This window comes from Talpa occidentalis, unplaced genomic scaffold (assembly GCF_014898055.3).
Source record: "Talpa occidentalis isolate TD23 unplaced genomic scaffold, MPIMG_talOcc4v2.1 talOcc4.16, whole genome shotgun sequence".
Lineage (NCBI taxonomy): Eukaryota > Metazoa > Chordata > Mammalia > Eulipotyphla > Talpidae > Talpa > Talpa occidentalis.
In genome coordinates this window covers 51280292-51303344 of record NW_023601653.1, presented here as the reverse complement: position 1 = coordinate 51303344, position 23053 = coordinate 51280292, and the positions used below count along the sequence as shown (strand labels likewise).

The window sequence follows — 23053 nt, the reverse complement described above, 5'->3', positions numbered from 1 at the left end:
CTATACTACCTTTCCTCCTTCCCTCACATACTTGCTCCATCCCCCTCCCCATGCCCCCCTCCTTTCTATCTTATCTCTCTCTTTTTTTTTAAAGATTTATTTATTTGTACAGAACTGGGGTACAGGTCAGAGGCATGGCGGGGTGGGGGTGAGAGGATTCACCAGACACAGAGCGGGGAACAGAACAGGCAGACGGACAGAAAGCACTGCTGAAGGGAGCAGCGGGTGAGACAGGAGAGGTCTGTTCTGCCATGGGGTTATCTCTCTGGCCAGCCGGGAATCGAAGCACGCTGTGGAGGCTGCAGACAGCTTCACAGCACTGTGCTCAACCCGCTGTGCCACCGGGGAGGCCCTCTATCTTCTCTTCTGTAATTCTTCTGTAGTTGCACATTCTTACCTGTTCCTGCTCTGGACTTTCTTCCTTCGGACATGGCTATGTAAGAGTCTACCTGCCCAGGTTCTGTAAACAGACACATAACATTCCTGGCAATGTCTGATACCCTCTGGAAACAAGCTGGTCAGGATGGAGAAGGTTCAATAGCTTAGTGGTGGCACCTTTGGGTGCTGAGTGACAGACTTCTTACTACCTACATCATAGTATTTGCAGCAGTACCATCTAACAATTCTTTTTTTAAAGATTTATTTTATTTATTTATGCATGCAAGAACTGGGGTGTAGGCTAGAGCTGTGGGGGGCGGTGAGAGTATTCCCCAGAGACAGAGTGGGGAGCAGAACAGGCAGATGTGCTGAAATACACTGCCGAGGGGAGCAGCTGGCGAGACAGGAGAGGTCTGCTGCCGTGTGGGTCACCTCCCTGACCAGGGGGAATTAAACTCATGCCACATGAGTGGCTGGGGATAGCTTGATAGCACTGAAGCTTTAACCCCTGCACTACCAGGGATGCCCTCTAACAATTCTTTTTAACTCTGAAAAGTCTTGGCAATTGGCTTTTATAACCAGAAGAAGCAGATAAGGTCCCAGGCAAGGGAGGCTGGATGGAGTGTTGCTATAATTGTAACAGGGTGGTCCCCAGGAAAGGGGGAGGTTCCCTGCCCCACCCAAGGGAGGGTGGAGCTGAGCAGGAAGAGGAGAAGCAGAAGAAGAGACTGAGGAAGGAAGCAGGATGGAGCCAGGAGACCTGGAGGAGGCACATGGAGCCTAGAGACACGTGAAGAAGCTGCGCTTGTCTTTTGGTCGTGGACGGGGTGACACAGACGTGGGTGAGACCCGTGGGGAGGTGACAATGGCAGCTTTTATCTTGATGTTGATTTTGCTCTTTTCCTTCCGGGCTTGTCTGGTTGTTTCTGACCCTTTTCTGTGGGTCCCCACTGGAAGATGCTTTAGACTTGTGGCAGGCTTTGGGGCCTTGCTCTGGGCTGATCCCATATGGATGGACTTTTACCCACGAGGGGACGGGTAACTTTGGGCGCTTCATTTAGAAACTAGACTCTTTGCCTTACCTGTATTGTTTCCTAGTTTTTATTAAAGTTCCTTCCCATTAAAGTGTCATATGTTTTGTGTCGATGCGGCGGATGGCAGAACCCATTTAGAATAGGCAGGTTTGCGGGGTTTGAGCTGCCCCTCTCCCTGTCCTATAACATAATCACAACCTAAGGAGCCCTAGCAGACCACTAGCACTGGATGAGTTTTTTGTCTAGAATGCTCTGATATGCCCATTACCTCATAGTGGCATTTAGAGCCAGGTGTTGTAAGTCTAGCTGAATGCTGTTGGAAGACTGGCCTCAAACCACAGGCATAGCACAGGCCACCTCTTCCTGTCAATATAGCCCATGATGAGTTGAGCACAGAGGCACGGGAAGAGTCAAGGTATCCTCTATTTCAAGGGACAACACCAATTGTCAAGAACCAGTTGAGTCACATTCTCCTTTGCTCTGTTGTCTTTAATTAAGACTCCTCTTGGGCACAGCAGCCTTGTGACCAGGAAAGGTAATTCTGGCCACAGGGCTTGTTCTGCTGGCCCACCAATCATACTGATTGGGAAAGGGAGGTGGAGCTGGCTGGAGGGCAGAACCAGACCTTGGGTGTGAACCAGTCAATAGGGGTGTGGCAGGCAGATTGACTGAGGACAATGGGACAGGGCTGACCCTGCTGGGACATGCCCTGGCTTGGGGGAGAGGTCTCATAGGGCAGCAGAGAGGCCCAAAGGCTGACTCTGTCCAAAGAATTAATTGAGTCATTCTGGCAGGAGTTTTGCCAATACCCAAGAAACAATGAGTGGTAAAAATGAGGAAACTGGGATAGGCAGGGTTGAGCCTTGGCAACATGACCAGGCTAGAGAGGAGTCACCAGAGGAACATGGCGGGGAACCATGTCTTGGAGGTCAGGAAAGATGGGTGGTGTGTACTCTGGCAGGGGTCCCATGGGGCAGATAGAGCAGTGCAGGGAGCCAGGACCTGCACAGTCACCTTCGATTCTGTCTTCCTTGTTGATTACAGGAGCTGTTCCAAGGTGGTGGAAGTTTCTAGAAGCAAGGTCCATTCTGTACCCATTCATGAGGATCCTCATGTCTACAAACACAGAAAGAGTTGCTATGTGGATGCAGGACTGTACATAGTCTCTGAGTATACCTGTCCAGAGAGCAGAATCCCTGGTAGAGACAGAACTTACAAACAGATGTTCATGGAAGGAAGAAAACCCACTCTCCAATCTCCCGGCAGCAACTAGCCCCCTCAGTGATATTCTCAATACTCAGTGCAGTGCCTGACACACAGCAGTCCCTGAATGAGTGGACGGCCCTGACTCAGGATCCCTTGCTAAGAAGGGAGACTCTGCATGGGTCTGACCATGACATCGGCCCCTGTTGAACACTTGTAGACAGTTCTGCAGAGCTGAACAAACCAGCATCATTTACCCCTGCCTTCCAAGTGGTCTTTTCCTTTCAAATTAGCTTTTTTTTTTTTTTTAGATCAGTTTACATTGTTTGCAGACCCCAGTAATCGCTGGAATCCAAACACACACAAAATATCAGTATGTTAGGTTGTTGGAGAAATAGCTGTTATTCAGCACTGACTGCCAGAGCACACTCATCTCTCCATCATATGCTGTCAGTCATTTCGAGAGATTATATAAACAGCAACACTCATTATAAACAACATAAACCTACAGTGGTTTATTTTGTTTCCTTGATGAAAAGGGTCATGTGAATTTTTCTTTCAAGGGTCCAGGTTGTCGATGGCAGCTGTAGAACTATTTTTTTTCTTTATTTATAACTGTTTTCACCCGGTTCCCCTTGACTTATTACCTATCCTAATGTACCATCCCCGTCACCGCTGCAGCCACTACCTCTGCCAGAGCCTCATGCAGGGGCTACCTATGTTTGCTCTTCTCTCCCTCAGCCTGTTGCCAGCTCAGCCTTCTCAGTGAGTGTTTAAAAATAAAAGTCATATCCCTTTGCTCCTCGCTTAAATCTTTGCCATGGTTCCTGTTTCACTCACAATAAAATTCTAAGAATTGATCAAGGTCTACACAGCCTTTTATGATCTATTTCCAGTCCTCTGACCTCCAGCCTCTCAGCCATGTGGCCTCCTGGCTGGTCCTTATGGCTTTTGCTTTAGCTCTCTCGGCTCTGAGCCTGGAGCAGGCTTCACCCAAGTCAGCCCTGGCGCACTGTGTCTCTCCCATACACCTTCGTGCAAATCTTTGCTCTCGTGGGACCTGCCTGAGCCCTCAGTCCTGCCACTGAGCACCCACCCTGTGCTCTGATCCCTGTTGTCCGCTCTCTTTTTGCCTTTCCTTCTCTTCACTTGCCTCTTTTTTTTCTGTAACTTTTTTTTTTAATTGAGGGAACATTGACTTGCAACAACTGTAAATGTTTTAGGGGTACAGGTTCGCCCCTCTTCAGATGTCTGTTACTGTTATAGGACAGGGAGAGGGGCAGCCCAAACCCCGCAAACCTGCCTATTCTAAATGGGTTCTGCCATCCGCCGCATCAACACAAAACATATGAGACTTTAATGGGAAGGAACTTTAATAAAACTAGGAAACAATACAGGTAAGGCAAAGAGTCTAGTTTCTAAATGAAGCACCCAAAGTTACCCGTCCCCTCGTGGGTAAAAGTCCATCCATATGGGATCGGCCCAGAGCAAGGCCCCAAAGCCTGCCACAAGTCTAAAGCATCTTCCTGTGGGGACCCACAGAAAAGGGTCAGAAACAACCAGACAAGCCCGGAAGGAAAAGAGCAAAATCAACATCAAGATAAAAGCTGCCATTGTCACCTCCCCATGAGTCTCACCCACATCTGTGTCACCCCGTCCACAACCCAAAGACAAGCGCAGTTTCTTCACGTGTCTCTAGGCTCCATGCGCCTCCTCCAGGTCTCCTGGCTCCATCCTGCTTCCTTCCTTCCTCAGTCTCTTCTTCTGCTTCTCCTCTTCCTGCTCAGCTCCACCCTTCCTTGGGTGGGGCAGGGAACCTGGAACCTCCCCCTTTCCTGGGGACCACCCTGTTACATTACCACACCACCCCCACCACAAAGTGTCCATAATCCTTCACTAGAGTGCTGGGGCTTCCTCCCCTTTTTGTTTTCTGCACCCCCTCTCCTCTAGTAGATTTAGCGGCAGTCAGATTTCTAGGATTTCTTTTGGTCTAGTTTTGTTTTGTTTTGTTTTCTATATTCCACTTATGAGTGGCCTATTGCACTTAGCTTAATGCCCCCAGTCCCATCCATGTTGTTGTAAACAGCAAGATTTTATCTCTTTATATAGCTGAGTAGTATTCCATTATGTACCTATCACATCACCTATCCACTCACCTGTCTCTTAGGTTGTTTTCTGTAGCTTGGCTACTGTAACTTGCACTGCAATGAACATGGGAATGAAGCTATCCCTTCAAATTAGTACTTCTGCATTCATGGATAAATACCAAAGAGTAGAATTGCTGGATCATATGGCATTTAACACTTCTTACCAAACTTCCTGATTTATTACATATAGTATCTAGCAGCATGTAAACTGCATAGAGACAGGGATCTCTGTTTTGTTTATGTAACTGGAACAGTATCTGGCACCTTGTGCTTGTTCTTGAGTGAATGAGTGAGCATATTCATGTTTTTTGGTATATATTTTGTCATCTTCTGTGTCACCTAGCACTGGCCAGTGCTTTCATCTAAGCATGTTCTGTGGCAACTGTTGCTATCGTGTTTGATCACCTTGCACATTATATCAAAAACTTTTTTTTTAATAAATGATTCTTAGTACTTTTTTTTTTTTAAGATTTATTTATTCATACAAACACGGTACAGTCAGAAGCTCGGGAGGGTGAGAGAATTCACCAGAGCCAGAGCTGGGAGCAGAGCAGGCAGAAGGACCGAAGTACACTGCTGAGGGGAGCAGCGGGCGGCAGGAGAGGTCTGCGCGCCATGTGGGACCCTCCTCTGGTGGCCGGGGAGCAGCCGGGGATCGAACCGGCGCTGCGTAGGCTGCGGGCAGCTTCGGAACCCAGCGCTCAACCTCTGCGCCACGGGGGAGGCCCTCAAAAACTTTTTTTTAACTTGAGAAAAATCATTTCCATGGTCATACATGTACTCATGCTTTCCTTGTATAATTCATACTGTTCACATGGGCTCTGAGAGAACCTCTTAGTCAAGTCTGCTTTTAAGCAAGTGAAGATTGAAAGTTTCCTACGAGTTGGTTATTCTCATCATGGTAGACTGTAGTCAAGGTCCTCCTGCTCTTAAACTTGTGCCTTTTGGCTTTAATTTTGTCCTGAGTTTCTTATCTATTCTCTCTAAGTACGAACAACTAGTAACCAGATATCAATTCTCTAAAATCCCTTTATGTAGCTGAAGAGGATCAAGCCAACCCTGGCACCCATCTTTCCCCAAGGGACATCATTCTTTTCTTAAAACATGTTGCTTTAACTCTTAATATTTCAGAATGTGGCAATACACATGTGTAACACAACAACTTGGTAAATGCAACAGCTCACCAAGACTCAAACTGACAATGGTTAAGTGGGAATGCCTTTTTGAGGAAAGCACAGTATATCTTGGTCTAAAAAGGTTTTGCCTAGTTTAAACAGTAAAGTGTTCGTGTCAGAAGAAACTTCAAGATAGTCTGATTGCTTGGGGAGATGAGTTAATATGTTTTCTAAAAAAGAAGTACAGATGTTTTACTTCCGGAAGGTGGTTAGGGGGATTAGGAGAATCAAGATGTGTGTGTGTGTGTGCTTGAGGAAGAGGGGAGGGGGAGGAGGAGAGGAGGGGAAGGAAAGGGGGAGAGGAGGGGGAGGAAGCACCAATGAAATCATGAGCAAACTCTTGATAACTGTAGGGGCAGGATGGGCTACTGAGCAGGTTTTCTGATCCAGCAGATGGGGTAAAGGAGAGTCCTGGAGCCCTCAGTGGGTTTCTCAGGTTTTATTGAGCTCTCACATATAGAGCAGCGACCAAGTACACAGCAGAGGGTAGGGGGGTGGGAAGCTGGGGGGGGTGGTGGCCAGGAGGCTGGAAGACCTCCAAGCCCCCAGCAGGTCTTCACTCTGGGCTTTTCTCTCTCTCTCTCCTAGCTTTCTTTCTCCTCTTCTCTCTCCTGCATCTTCTGCTCCGTTACTGCTTCTGCTTCCCTTGGTACTATCTCAATACTCCTCCCACGGCCCACAGAAGTAAACAAGACAGTTTGCAACAATATAACAACTGCGGGTGCCCATCAGGCAGGGCAATTCTAATGGTGGGAGGGCAGAAAAGCCTGAAAACCATTTACCCTACAATAACCAAGGAAAAAAGGAAGAACGGTGGTCTGTGACTTTGGAACTTAAAGTGCAAATATGGCCACAGTATCACAGCATGAAGACAATGAAGCCGTCTTTACTTGAGAGAGGGCAAGCTCAGAACTGAATAGATTAACAGTTAAATGGAGGAGGGCTGGAGACTCAGTGTTGTTCTTAAGAAGGCATTAAACACTTTCCCTATGATCAATTATAATCAATAGTTAAGGCGACAGGAAATAGTTCTGAAGCCCTCAGAGCCAGAGCAGGAGTGAGCGCCTAGAACTGGGTGAACACCTAGAATGAGGAAAGCTGAGAAAAAGTTTTGTTTTCATAGTGAAAATCTTGACTATCCCATGGGAACTTACATTAGACATTTATATGTCTTCAAACACCAACACAAATACGTCTTACTATATTCATACATCCGTAACATTGCACCCGACATCCAGTAACAACAGATATAATTGAACTTTACTGTGCTAAGCACTAAAGCCACCAGGATAAACAAAAGCAGTCTCTGCTTTCCAGAATTGGAGAGGATAAGAAATGTTGACATCCTAGTAAGTATAACATTGGAGCGGTTGTTTTACTAGCTGTATTTTGACAGGAAAAAACTGAAGTGGATGTATGCGGAGTAAGCAGGCGGGAAAGCTTCGGGCCTTTCCGCCCTCCCACTGCGCATGCGCACTCAGCCAACCGGCGTGGCGTGCGTGGCGTGCGTGGCGTGCGTGGCGTGCGTGGCGTGGCGTGGCGTGCGTGGCGTGGCATGCGTGGCGTGGCGTGTGCGGCGCGGCGTGCGTGGCGTCGCAGCGCAATGCTGTGCGGTGTGGTGCGGCGGAGGGAGTTGTGGAGTGGAGTGTCAGAGCGCGCCCGAGTATGGCGGCGACTATAAGCAGAGAGCGTGAAGACCCCAACAGGGCTGCTGGAACCGGTAATGGACCTACCGGTGTGGGTTGGTTGCGTGACAGTATAGTTGTTGATCATTCTCAGGTCTGTACTAAATCCTTGCAGGCAGGTCACTCAGTTGAAGGTCACGGCAGCCTCAGGCCCAGCAGCAGAGACTGAACTGCAGACAGAGAGTAAGAAAAATGCCACCCCCCGGAGCAGTGTTTCTCAAAGTGTGGTCCACGGGCCTCATGGGACAAGCTTTTTTAAAATGCAATTCTCTGGACCCTTCTCAGAGTTCACCGTGTTGGGTGCTGGAGTCTTTAATTTTTAATTAATTAATTATTTGTCCGTACGTTGCTGTAGTCCCCATAGTTCTCCTGCCACACCATGTCATCTGTGAACCATCACCATATTCCCTTGTGTTCTTCCCTCCCCTGATTTGACTCCCCTTTCTCTCCCCAGCCTTTGCTCTATGCTTTAGATCTATGGTCGGCTTGCTAGTTTTGACTTTTTCCTGACTTTTTTTTTTTTTTTGGTTTCTCTATATTCCACATATAAGTTAGACCATCTGCTGTTTATCTTTTTTCCTTCCGACTTATTTTTGCTAGCATAATCCCTTCTAGCTCCATCCATGTTGCTGCAAATGACATGTTTGTCTTTTTTGATTGCTGAGTAATAGTCCATTGTGTAAATATACCACAACTTTTTGATCCGTTCATCTATATTTTAAAGACTCTCCAGGTGATTCCTGGGTACTGTTTCAGAATCAGGCAGTTTGGGTTTAACACAGATTGATTTTTGCACACCTGAATCTGTGACATGATGGCAAATCAAAGCAACCGGGATGTCTATGGGTATATCATCCAGGAGCACTCTGTTACTCATTTAATTCAGTTTGCTGTCAAGTAGGACTCCAAGGCCTTTCCTCCTGGCTGGAGGGCTCACCAATCCTTCCCTATATTGCATGTGTCTTTTTGGGTGACTTGTCTTCTCCTTCTAGGTGTATCATTTTATATTTGTCCCTGTTTAATTTCTTTCTGGTTTTGTAAGACCATGAAAAACCCTGACTAAAGCTGTGCTGAATTTAATTTAACATCTCTTCTCTGCAGTATTAAGGGCCTCATGTGAGTTAGAACCAGACACACATTCATATTTGATTCCCCCTGTATTTCATTTGTAAAGATAAAGACAAGCAGCCCCCAACTGGCAACCCTTTTCCCAGCTTGTTTTCTGTGGAATTCCACACCCCTGTGAGTGACCCTCAGCCACAGGTAACTTTGGCCTTAGCTTCTACGTCATTTCATTAAGGAGAAATGACTGTTCTCTTTGTATGTATTTCTCGCCTGGCTTATATAAACATTCCATTAAAACACACACACACACACACACACACACGAGGAGCTTTTGAATGAGTATTTTTATTTGAAAAATTTTAAACATCTAAATGGAATAAGAACAGGAGGTATGGACCTTTAATATATTTTAAAATTAAGGAGTAATTTTAAAAGGGTCTGGAAGATGAGTTAAACCACCCACAAATCCTGGGTCCTAAATTCCATGTATAGGGAGCTAAGAAAAGGGTTTCCTCTTTGTAAAGAGTTCCCTGTCCTTTGTGGTCTGACTATGTCTTCTGCTTTCAGGGAACCTGTACATCACCCCTTTTAAGTGTTGAGAATAGAAACTGCAAAGCTGGTATTTCAATGCACGGTGTTTTAACTGCTGTTGCTTTGTTATAGGTGTCCTAACTGAATATTTTCAATTTTGTGCTTATGGCCTGAAGCAATTTAATCATCCAGGATACAATTTAATAAACTGAAAAAAATCAAAATGTGTACAGTAATGAATGGGATTAATTGCCATCACGCTGTGGAATGCAACCAGTAGTTGCTTAATAAATATTAATTTATGATGATGACAGTTAGCCCTAGGGGCAGCAAATATGGTTTTCCTTTTCTGAGTCACCATCCCGTCAGAGCAAAGGCACTTTCATACTTGATTTTCACAATCCGAAAAAGGAAATCGTTCTTGTTCATCATTGTCAACCTAGGATAGAGGAAGAAATGCAGAAGAATTAAGTTAATAATTGTCTTTGTGTTTGAATGTGGCGGCTGGCCAGTTGTTCTTTCTCAGGTACAACCGAAGAATTAGATTGAATGTGTTTGAATCAGGAAGATTCAGGTTAGATGATGAAATCCTGGAGTGTCCCTTCACGACATTCTTTAACTGGGCCTTCTTTTGCTCCTGATGGCCAAGGCAGAAAGTTTGTTCAGATGCCTCTTCAACCATCCTATCACTCTAAGACAATTTTAAGGAGTTATTCACCAGAGATAATAATTGCAAGGGTAGCTCTTTTGCACAGTACCTTAATAAGTATTGTTCCAGGAAAAAAACACCTACTGTTTAAGTGCCTGAACTTAGAAGTTTAACAGTGAAAAAATAGGGCTGAAAATATCCATCAAAACTAGCAGCCGGGAATCGTGTGACTGAAACTGAAGCACGCTCATAACCTTTGACCCAGTAGTTCCCGCCGCTGGAGTGAACTAGAGGCCACCTGGCCATACCAGGCCTGCTGCTTACTTTTGTATGGCTTGTGGAATAAGAATGCTTTTTACCTGTACAAATGGTTGAAATGGAATAAAAAAAGAACAACATTTCACGGCACATTGAAAACTATAAAGTTTTATATGAATATGGGCATGCTCATTCATTTACATGTTGCTTATGACAGCTTCATACTAGATCAGCAGAGCTGAGTAGCTGAGACAGAGACCATCTGGCCTGCAGAGCTGAAAATATCCATTATCCGGCCCTTTATAGGCAAAGTTTGCCTGTCCTTGATTTAGGGAATCTACGTGAAAGAAGTGGCCCACAAAAGGTAGAATAAGCTTCTTATCATAGAGTTATCGGTAATGGAAAAGTTGGAGAAAAATCTAAATGTCCCCTAAGTAGATAGGCATTATGAAGTCAATTGTGTCAAATCCACTCAATGGAAAATTTCAAAATCATTAAAATGAAGGCAGCAATTTTCTACCAATATAAAAAAAATAAAATGGTTATTTAAAGTAGAAAATAATCGGACACAAACTTATATAACTATCCGTTCAGTTATGCACAGTATATTTATTGGGTATATATCATATATATTAGAATAAAAAAGCCTGGAAAGTTATTTATTTATTTTTATTTAAATATTTTATTTTATATAATTCTTACATCTTTTTTCATCTTTGCACAATGTATGCATTTTCATTTTGGTTATATTCCCCATAAAATTGCAACCCCCCTCCTTATTTTGACTCTAGTCCTTCCTTTCCCCGCTCCCCCCCCAGTGTGTCTCTGGTTTATAGTTGCTTGTTGATTTTGATTTTTACTTTGTATTGATTAGTCTTTTTCCTGGTCTCTTATTTAGGTTTTCTAAATTCCTACTATGAGTGAGACCATCCGGTATTTTTCTTTTTCTTTCTGGCTTATTTCGCTGAGCATGATCCCTTCTAGCTCCATCCATGTTGCTGCAAACTGCATGTGTTTATCTTTGTTGATTGCTGAGTAATATTCCATGGTGTATATGTACATCTTCTTGATCCAGTCATCTATATTTGGGTTGTTTCCATAGCTTAGCTATTGTAAATAGTGCTGCTATAAACATAGGCGTACCGGTGTCCTTTGCAATTACTGTCTCTGTGTCATTTGGGTAAATACCTAGGAGTGGAATTGCTGGATCATATGGAAGCTCTATGTTTAGTAGGTCAAGAAATTTCCACACAGCTCTCCATAGTGGTTGGACCAGTTTGCACTCCCACCAGCAGTGCAGGAGAGTTCCTTTTTCTCCACAACCTCGCCAACATTTGTTATTGCTAGTTTTTTTAATATGTGCCATTCTCACTGGTGTGAAATGGTATCTCATTGTAGTTTTGATTTGCATTTCCCTGATTACAAGTGATATTGAACATTTTTTCATATGCCTGTTGGACATTTGCATTTCTTCTTCACAGAAGTTTCTTTTTAGCTCTTCTGCCCATTTTTTGACAGGATTATTTTCTTTTTTTAATTTTATTTTTATATTCCCCATACAATTACACCCCCCTTATTTTGACCCCAAGCCCTCCTTTCCCCGCCCCCCACCGCTCATAGAGTGTCTCTGGTTCATAGTTGTTTGTTGATTTTTATATTTTCTTTTTTATAGTTATTCTTTTTCCTGGTCCCTTATTTAAGTTTTCTAGATTCCTGCTATGAGTGAGACCATCCAGTATTTTTCTTTTTCTTTCTGGCTTATTTTACTGAGCATGATCCCTTCCAGCTCCATCCATGTTGCTGCAAATTGCATGTGTTTATCTTTTTTGAATGCTGAGTAATATTCCATGGTGCATATGTACCACGTCTTCTTGATTCATTCTTCTATTTTTGGGCATTTGGGTTGTTTCCAAAGCTTAGCTATTGTAAATAGTGCTGCTATAAACATAGGGGTGCAGGTGCTCTTTGGAATTGATGTTTCTGTGTCATTTGGGTAAATACCTACTAGTGGACTTGCTGGATCATATGGAAGCTCTATGTTTAGTAGGTCAAGAAATCTCCACACAGCTCTCCATAGTGGTTGGACCAGTTTGCACTCCCACCTACAGTGCAGGAGAGTTCCTTTTTCTCCACACCCTCGCCAACATTTGTTGTTGCTAGTTTTTTTAATATGTGCCATTCTCACTGGTGTAAGATGGTATCTCATTGTAGTTTTGATTTGCATTTCCCTGATTACAAGTGATATTGAACATTTTTTCATATGCCTGTTGGCCATTTACATTTTCTCTTCAGAGAAGTTTCTTTTTAGCTCTTCTGCCCATTTTTTGACTGGATTATTTTCTTTGTTTTTGTTGAGTCTCATCAGCTCTTTGTAGATGTTTGTGATCAGTCCTTTATCATTAGTGTTGTGTGCAAAAATGTTCTCCCAGTCAGTGGGGTTTCTCTTTGTTTTTGTTATTGTCTCTTTTGCTGTGCAGAAGCTCTTTAATTTGATGTAGTCCCAGCTGTTGATCTTTGCCTTCACTATCACTGCTTTGGGTGATGTGTCTGTAAAGATGTCTTTGATGTGCATATCCCATAGTGTTTCGCCTATATTTCCTTCTATGTATTTTATGGTTTCAGGTCTTATGTCTAGTTCTTTAATCCATTTTGAGTTGGTTTTTGTGCATGGTGTGAGGTAGTGGTCAAGCTTCATTCTTTTGCATGTAGCGGCCCAGTTTTCCCAGCACCATTTATTGAAAAAACTTTCTTTGCTCCAGTGCATATTCTTTGCTTCTTTGTCAAATATTAGTTGACCATAAATCTGTGGGTTTATTTCTGGATTTTCTATTTGATTCCATTGGTCTGTGTGTCTGTTCTTGTTCCAATACCATTCTGTTTTGATGATTATGGCTTTGTAGTATAGTTTGAAGTCTGGGCGTGTGATGCCTCCATTCCCTTCTTTTTTTTTTTCAGGAGAGCTTTGGCTCTTCGGGGTTTTTGGTGATTCCATATGAATTTCAGTGGGAAGTATTTCTAATGTTTGGGTAAAGGAGATATATTTTTGTTTGATTTTTTCTCCCTCACCTCCTTTTTCTTTTTTCCTGTACAATTTTGTGTTATTTCCATATTAAAACCTTTATCAGAAAAGAAATACGAGAGAGCAGAAAAGGGCAATGAACAGACAAAGAACTGGCACTGCCCTGTCACAGGACTGCAGCTGCCATTTCTCAGCCTTCATCTCTTCCTTTACTACGTGTCTCTTTTGCAGCAGAAGAGCAGGATTCTTTTAGAATCTTCCCTGCTCTCTTTCCCTACCAACCTAGGGAGACACCTGGCATGAAAACATTTCCCCTCCATTCAACAAACAGTCTCATTCACCAGCAGCTGTACCATCTGAGCAGACTGCCACTCTTTCTCTGAAGAGATCTAAGTGAAATTCTGCATTTTTCACGATGACCAGAATTCTCACCTGAGTGAGACTGAAGTGTGTTTTTCCGAAGTGTACCGGGGGCCTTGATGCTGAACGTCCTGCTTCTCCCTCAGTTCCTCCACGCCCAGTCAGAAAATGACTATCAATGATAAGACATTGCAGTCTTTTATAAGACAGCATTCCTTAGCATTGCTTTTTCAACATTTCAAGACATGTGGATGAAATTATAGCAAGGGTGACATGTTCATAGGATCAGATAAGTGACTGACCCAGAACACTGAAGGGAAGGGTAGGAGATCATTATGCACATAAGGCACCCGTAGAGAGAGGAAGAAAAGAAGTTTAAGACGATTCAGAGTGATTGGAGGAGTGGCCCCCTGCCTGGGGTGACTGGTTGGGCAGTGATGGCTTTGGGGGTCAGGGCTGTGATGGCTTTGGGGGTCAGAGCAAGCATAGAGGTTGCTCCACGTGGATGGATCATGTTGACAGCATGCAGAGTAGATGTCCTTCTGGATATAGCTCTTACACTTGTCAGAGATATCTGTGTGGGCACTGGAGAGCTGAATTACATCTGATTAATGTCTACTGAGCACCAATGATGCTGAGATAAAGAAATAACAGGCCAGGAGAGAGGATGTGATGGGCTTGGGGCATCTAGCTACAGTGGCTCTGATTCAGATGAGGAAATGGTGACAGCAGAAAAGAGGAAGGAGAAGAAAATCTGAGACATTTCACAGGAAAAAATGAAGATGCCTTAGTGATGGATTCAGTAGGAGACATTGTATAGAAATTTCCCCAAGGGCAGAGTTTGTGTCCCCAGATACAACACAGCGACTAACAGGTGTGTTTGCATGAAATTGGTTGAAGATCACAAAGAGAGAAATTTGGTACCATTAACAAGATTAAAAGATAAAGTTAGAATTTTTTGAGACAGATTATGAACCTAGTTTTGGAAAAAGTAAGGGATATTCAACATCAAATATCTAGTTAGTTGGTAAGAGTCAAGGAATTCTCCAGATGCTCTTGAAAAGTATTCTTATATTTGGTAAGCACTTTTTTAGTTTTGAAACTCCCAAAGAATTGATTCTTTCTACTAACAATTTTTTGTTCTTTATGTCAGTCTTTCAGAAACAATTGGAAGCCTGTCTCAGTTAATATGCTAATAAAATACTAAAATTGCCTGAATATGGGGTATGACATTCACTCATACTGGTAGATATTTTTGAAATATATTAAAGAGATTTTTTCATATATTTCCCTTATTCTTTCAGAAGCAACTATTTGCCTTGAGAGGATTTAGGAATGTTATAGAAAGAATACAATGGACTAGAAGGGTTGTATTCAGCCAGTCATTAAAATGGGACTTTCAAAAAATAATAACTTAAGCCCGATTTTTTCCAGAAAGTTTTCTAAGTTTCTTGAACTATCAAAACTAAGCCATGAGAATTAGAATCAGATTTTCTTCCATAGTGCAGAAAGGATAGCCATTCCCATTAAGGCGTGAGGATGGCACTCAAAGGAGGGAAGAGAATATGAAATATTTCATATTCTCTTCCTTTTCCAGGGAAAGGAAGATTAGGAGTTAGAGGTCAGAGATCAAGTTATCACCCTTATCTTCCATGTGAGATTGAGAACTCAGTAAGTAAAGTTTAGAAACATCTAGATAGGCACTGGAAGTTGAAGGACCTCTGGAATAATGCCTACTTCTATAAGGGTGGTGTGGAAGAAGTTGAGGCACCTAGAAAAAGCTCTAGCTTTTGACTTGATGTACATCCAAGATGGCAGGAGGGAAATGGCCTGAGGGAGATGGTGTGAGGAAGCTAGTGTTGGAGAGGCAGCACAATGTGGGGAGAGAGATGTGCATCTGGTTCCTCCTGTCTACATATATGTCATTGATGAGGCTTCTCAGTGAGGGGTTTCCAGAAGATCTTGCAGACTAGTAGAGGATTAAGGACAGAGGAGAGAGTTTAAAAATAATGAAGACTTAGAGGCAAATGACCAGGATCACACACTCCTGTGCTGTGAACCTGCTTCACCTTCAAAACCCAGACAACAGCACCTGCCACACCTCAGCAGTCAGCCATGCAAGAAACACCCCCCTCAGCACCCCTAAGCTTCAATAAGCAGAAGCCTCAGCCCACTTCATACATCCAGAGCTTTCCTGTGGAGGAACAGAGGAGGGAGCTAACTTCTGAGTCCTGAGCACTTAACCCCAGGTTATCTGAGCAGAAGCCAAGATACCTAAAGAGTACACATGTTTGAACAGGGTTAGCATTTGCAGATTCAACAAAATAGCTACCCACTGGCCACACACACCCCCTCTCTCCCACCAACTCCCCAACTATGTGAGGACTCATGAAGAAGTCTGAAGTTACAATGAAATAAAGAAACTGCATTTCTTGTTCATTTGAGTGTATGCATTGTGAGTATGTATTCACTGCCACTACACATGGTTAAAATAAGGAGTTAAATGAGCACACACTATAAAGCTGAACTAAGAAACTTGTCTTCAGAATGCATGGCATCAATTCCAGTTGCCTTGAGTAAGAACCATCCTAAGCCATTAAGAGACCACCTTCTCCCAATGACATTGAAGCAGACTTTAGAATATCACACTATTAAGTCTTTGTGTATTTACTAAGATCCAAATAAATGGATTGATTGTCACCATTGAAATCCTTTCAAAGTAACAAAGCAGTATAAAAAAAATCTATACAAACATTTCTAAATTGTATGCTTCACTTTTGTTCTTTAGTTAGCTCTGTTATTCCCTTGGCCGATGATTTGCTAATTCCAAGGAAGCCAGAGGAAATTTGCTTCAATCTGGAATCTCATAGCTAATAACATTTAATGTTTCTCCCATGTCAAAATTTTTTTTTTCTGTTGTGTCTGTATGTTGACTGAACTATCAATAAATGGTTTGAACTACTGCAACTTTGTAAATATGGCTCGCTGAATGTTCTCCTTAGGCTGGAAGCCAGGTCTCTCTCTCTCTCTCTCTCTCCTCACTCACTCAACTGGCCTCTTGTTCCAGTTTGTTGTTTGAATAGCGCATTTTTTTTAATTTTTAAAAAAAATTTTAATTTTTTTTTAAAGATTTATTTATTTATACAAGCACTGGGTACAGTCAGAAGTGCGGGAGGGTGAGAGAATTCACCAGAGCCAAAGCGGAGAGCAGAACAGACAGACTGATGAAATAAACTGCTGAGGGGAGCAGCGGGCAGCCGGAGAGGTCTGCACACCATGTGGGACCCTCGCCCAGCGGCTGGGGATTGAACCGGCTCTGCAGAGGCTGCGGGCAGCTTCGCAACCCAGCGCTCAACCGCTGCGCCACCAGAGAGGCCTTATTTGAATAGCTTTTGAGTCTAATTTGATGGCTGCAACATCTTAATTGATAGTCCCGAGGATACTGATAAATATATTTAACTAGTTCTCTGTTTCCCAGGTTTCCCTGTTCCCTCTGAGGTCTGTTCATGTGGACCCTGCTGTTGTGCCGTTGATTTTACTCACAAGTTCTGGCATCCATGCCACCTGCTCGAACTTAGACCAAGGGAGAGTATGTAATGACTGGCAGGCTTCTGGGGCCTCCCAACCTTCAGAATTTGGGAAATGTTACTCTTGGGCATGACTGCCATCCTGGGAATCTCAGTTTGTTTGATTTCTTCTGAAAAGAGTATAGGGATGAATGTCAGGGCCATGTATGCGGTGATGTCCTGCATTGATCTCTGGACGTGGAGATGGGGATGGTGCATGCACCTTTCTGTCCAAAAAGAGCTTCAGCTCAGTCTCCCCAACTTCCCAGTTTTCAGTCTGTCTCTGATCTTCGTCCTTTGTAACTGGGTTCAGAGCCCAGAGGGCTCTATGTGGAACCTGATTCTGGAGCCCTTCTCTTTGGGGATAACCAGTGCTGTTTCTCCTCTCAGCCCCCTCCCTTCCTCCCTCCAGAGCCCAGAAATCTGCTGATCTCTTTCATATGCTGATGGCTCCTTACTTTTCTCTTTACCTTTACAGGCTTAGTCTTTTCCTTCTTGTTTACCTCTTTATGGCCATCTCAAGAGTCTTGGGAGGAAGGTAGACAAATACATACACTTATACATTCTCTTATATCAGAAGCTCATGCTGTTTGTCTTAAAAGTCTGTGTTAAGGATTGATGGATTAGTCATTTTATCTTCAAATTTTATGTTTCAAGAAATTTGGAAGATAAATCCCATTGTATTAAAACCTAATGCTCTGATAGCTTATTTCTTTTTGTTGTTATATTGACAGTGGCTCAAGTATGTGGATGATTACACTTAAAACGGTGCCTTCAAGAATGAAGAAATAAAATTTAAGTAATACCATACAACTGGTAAACAAGAAAAAATTCATTGGTGGTTCAATTTCAATAAAATCCTAGAAAAGACAAAATAATCTATAAAACTTCAAATGAAATACGTGGGATTCTTCTAGTGCGACATCTGGAACATCAAAGGGAGAGCTCTCATGGTGAAAAGCATCCAGGGAGGAAATGGCCCGGGTTTCACTGGTCACTAAAAAAATAAATACACCTTGTTTACAACTTAGATGGATGAATTAAAAATAAATCAGGAAACTTCCTAGCAGTAGTTGTGAAATTGTAAGACATGACTTGAAGTCATGGTGTTAGGGGGAAAAGGATGTCCCAAAGCAAATTCCATACAGGCTTTGTGGACTCCACCCCCACCCCAGGTCAAAGCCAAAGACACTGGGAACTCCAAATCCCATCACCACCAAAGGGAAGGTGGCTGGGACCTGAGGGTGGGGTTAAGCAGCCAGGTGGATACAAAAGGCAGACACGTGGGCTTTGGGGGCTCTCTCCATTTTTTGGCTCTCGGCCAGCTCGCAGCAGTCGGGCCAGCTCTGAGAGTGACTTTGGGTTTCCAGGTCGTCGGATCGGGTAGGACGCATTAAAGACTTTATTTCCCTATTTTCTCCCTGAGTTGTACATTTTCCTTATTTCCTTTTCTCTTGTAAATAAACCTTTTATTAACCCTTTTGCGTGTGTCTGTAGTAGAGTATTCATAAGTCCCTTTAAAACGCGCGGGTGAGGACCCACAGCCAGGAACCCATTTAATATCGGGGTTGCTCTATAACAATGGTATCAGCCCTAACTTACTATACAGATCTGATCTTTGAATACCAATCTTGGTAAAATATTGATAGTTCTTCAGGCACTACTTAAACTAGCAATACTGACTATACCTATTTTTCTCAACTTTAAGAGCTTTTTTTAAGGTATCATTGGTATAAAATACACTGCACATATTTAAAGTGTGCAGTTTGATATATTTTGATATATGTATACACCCATGAAATCATCAAGATAATGAACATATCTAGCACTCTCCAGAGTTTTTTCAGTTTCTCTTAGATACCCCTCCTACCTCCCCCACCTCTAGTGGTTTCCAGGAAGCCACTGACCTATTTTCTACCAACATACTGTCTTTTCTAGGATTTTATTGAAATTGAACGACCATATGTACTTTCTCCCCCTTGGAATATTTATTTTGGAATTCAGCCATGAAGTTGTCACTGCTTTAGGGCTATTACAAATAAAGTTGCTAGGTTCCCTGTGTGTGTTTGTGTGTGTGTGTGTGTACAACTATTATATAAACATACATACACAATAGAATACTACTCAGCTATAAAAAAGGATGAACTCTTGCCATTTGTGACCGTGTACATGCCATTGGAGGGGGTCACGCCGAGTGAAGTATGTCAGAATACCAAGCGATTTCACTCCTATGTGGAATATAGAGAAACAAAACAAAGGAACAAACCAAACCAAATCCTAGAAATCTGACTGCAGAACTGATGCTACCAGAGGGAAATGGGTGGGGGTGGGGGAGTGAGAAGCAAAGTGTGGAGGGGCCCAGGGACAGTGGTGGAGGACTGTCGATGCCTCAGTGGGTGTGCTGTGACAGCATGTAGATGAAGAAGTGTACAGCTGTACCTCTGAATCATATATGGCATTGTATGCCAATGTGACTTCAATAAAAAACAATACAATAAAAGAGCACTTAAAAAATAAAGTTGCTCTGAACATTCACATGTAGTGTGGACAGGGGCTCTCGTGTCTCTTGACCTGGGATATATGGCAGAGAAATACTTAACTATTAAAGAAACAACCAAACTCTTGTCCAAAGTGCTTGTGCTATATAGCATACCAGAGTATGTGAGAGCTCCCGTTCCTCCCCGCAAAATGCTTAGCCGTCTTCACCGTAGCCAGTGCAGTAGGCGTTCAGTGATTGCTCATTGTGGTTTTAATTTGCATTTCCTTAATGACAGCATACATCTTTCCAGGTGCAATGTGCTATCCATAGATCTTTTAATGTAAAATGTCCACCCAAATCTTTTGCCCATTTTTATTTTGGCTTGCTTGTATTTTATTATTGAGCTTAAGAGTTCATTGTGCTGGGTATATATAAGTGCTTAATTAGTATGTAATTGCAAATGTTTTCTCCCAGTCTATGACTTTTTATTCTCTGACTATTGCAGTCTTAATGAGGATTTTTACTGTTTTAAATCAATGACAGTCATATTTATAATCTCTCGTCCAGTCAGTCTGGGGTGATGCCTCTGCTTTCTAATGTATATTTCACAGATGCCATTTACTTGTACTATCAGTGATTTTGAGGAATTCAACTCTATATAATTTACAGAGCTTCATTATTAAAATTAAAAATGTTACAAAATCTGTGATTTTCATTGTTTTTAAAGTGAGTTTTCTGGGTATTAAACTACTTTGATTTTCTCAAATTGTAAAAAATTATTTCAGATGTAGAAATTCTCGTGGCTTTTCATTTAGATATTTCTCCATCTTTTCGTTTATATATTTTTGAATTGTTCTATATATATTTTTGAACATATATATATTTGAATTGTTCTAATGAAATAATGTATTCAGTATCTCTCATTCAATCTTTCTATAGACAGAAGATTCACAATCATTAATTTAGCCATAGAATATTTGGTTATATGAAATATTGGCTTAATAAATGAAAGGGAGACTATGAATGATGTCCCTAACCCTATCACAAGAGTTCAGATTCCTATAGTGGTATGAAAAATTTTGTTAAATGTAGTTCAGGAATTAAGACAAATTCTAACTAAAATGGTTGAAGCAGTAATATATTGTAAAGCCATCCTCCCAGACTTGGTTATTGACCTTTCTGCACACAATGGACAGCTGAGCATCATGGCACAGGGCTAATCAGTAACTTTATAAAAAATTTTCTCCTATGTCACTCCTATTCTTGTGTTCTCAGGTGCTGTACAAAGTGAACATTTCTGCAGAAATAATTGAAGTTGCATGGTCTAGATATTCTTTAGAAAGAGCTGCTTATCCACTGCGATGGGAACATCATCCCCCTAGCTGCTTAAGTCAGATACTTGGGCATTGTTTTCTTTTTGCCCTCACTTCCAATTCTACTGCCTTGTTCAGGGCATCATCATCTCTTTCCTCATGTCCCTACTTCATTCTTTGCCTCCATCAGTCCAGGGTACACACTGCAGCTAGTTGATGTCTCAAAATATAAAACCAAACACACTGCTTGGCTGCTCAAATCACAGCGATAGCTTTTTATTACCTAAAGAATAAAGTTTAAGTTTCTTAGCAAGACTCTTCATGTTGGACTTTATTGTTAGGGCAATAATAATATAAGAACAGAAGGAGACAGAATCAAGAAAAGTTCAGAATATAAAATGAGCAAAGCTCAGTGGCATGGTGGCAAGAATTCAATGAGGTGATTTCAAAGAAGTGTTCTGCAAAATATGAAACACTTTTTCATTTTCACTTTTTTTTGGTTTTGTATTATATGTACCGAGGTAGTGGTGCTTTATAACACCATAGGTGTTTTAGGGGTATAGGCTCCTACCTGTTCCAATGTATGTTCCCACTCCACACCCACCACCGAAGCCGCAATAATCCTCCACAGTGCATCGGTCCCTCCTTCCTTGCTCCCTTTCACACCCTGCCCCTTGGATAGGCCCAGTTCTGCTGTCAGATTCCAAGGGTTAGATAGGACATTATTTTCATGCTGTTATCATGTTTGTTGTTGTTGCTGTCTGTGTCTCAGTCGCTCGCTGTCTCCCCTCCTCTGGGGGTTCACCTGAAAGGACTGATCAGAGCTTTTTGGGGATCAACATTCTTGAGGCAGTGGGTTCTAGGCATGAATCCTTCCTTTGAAAAGAACAGAATTCATAGAGACTGGGAACTAGAAAAATCAGAAATTGGATATAGTCTGTCAGGTCCCAAGTGCCTCATGGTCTCTCATGTCTGCATCTGACTCTGCTCTTCAGCTTCGGCCAGCTCTCTCCGTACTCATCTTGCACAGATGTGTGAATCTCAGCAGTGTCATCTTCAGCCCACTCTGACAGCTGTAGTTGCTCATCTCACAATTCCAGACTTCCAGGGAGGAATCTGATTGCTCCAAGTCATCCTGGGCACCTGGCTCTGGGTCTTAGGTCTCAGACTAGCCTATGGACCAGATCCTCTGGGTCAGCTGCTTAGCAGTTGTCCAGTTACTTGAGGTCATAAAATGCAAGGGCACAGGCTTTGATGCCCACTTCATAGGCACTAAGTGTGAGACCTCTTCCAGGAAATACGTTCAGGGCAACCATAGGCTCCTTTATACATGAGCACAGTGAAGCGTAGTTGTTACTGGCAAGGATCGTGGACCAGACGTTGTGGGTTCAAGTTGTAGCTCTATCTGGTGACTTTTCTGGGCCTCAGTTCTTTACCCACAGGAAGGAAATAATAATAGTACCTATCTAATAGTGTCATTGTAAGGATGTAGTATGTGTGCATGTGTATGTGCACAAGCACATGTGAGATTATATGTATATGTGTGTGTGTGCACACACCACAAAGCATGCTCATGTGAATTAAATGCTATGGAAGTGTTCGCAATCGTTGTAAACAGGGAAGCTGATGTATAGAATCAGGCAAGTTAAGAAGGGCTGTGTGCGGCTCATTGTACAAAACTACCCAGATACAGGGTGAAATCCAGTTTAAGTGGAACTGTGGGGAAGGAAAACCAGCTAATGAGCACAGTAAGAATGGATTCTGAATTCCCCAGTTGAAATTTGGGAACCGAACTACAGGAGGGGTTAGGACAGAGGAGGAGAAAGGAGCAGAGTGGGTCTGGCACTGGTGCATGCTTACACTTCAGCTGCACCCACACAGGGAACGCCAGTGTGCCCCTGCACCAGGGCATTTTTCAGAGTGGCCACTGGCAAGCCTCGTCCCTGGTCTCTCTCCCTGTAGGAACAGCAGGGCTGGAGTCAAAACCTGAAAACCTCCTAAGGACTTTAAAGATATCAGATTCTCTAAGATATGATATCTGTGAGATATTTGGACTAGATTATTTCATTTAATCATTCACTCACAAATATTTATTTGGCCCTCCCTGTGGGCCAGGCTCTGTGCTGGGGGTGCACTGATGAACACAACTACAGTAAGAGCTCAAGATCAGACTGTCAGGTAGTGGGGTCCA

At 42.7% G+C, this 23053-nt stretch overlaps 1 protein-coding gene across 2 annotated transcripts in view; it reads left to right on the top strand.

Annotated features, from left to right (window-relative positions):
* The window catches only part of SSPN (sarcospan), a 114862-nt gene that overhangs the window by 40079 nt on the left and 51730 nt on the right, over positions 1-23053 (top strand). The window contains exon 1 of one of the 2 annotated variants that reach the window (XM_054696345.1): positions 7569-7657. The exons of the other annotated variant lie outside the window; for it this stretch is intronic. The gene's annotated coding sequence lies outside the window, so the exon portion shown is untranslated. Of the gene's footprint in view, positions 1-7568; positions 7658-23053 lie in introns of those variants that run through there. 2 annotated transcript variants of the gene reach the window in all.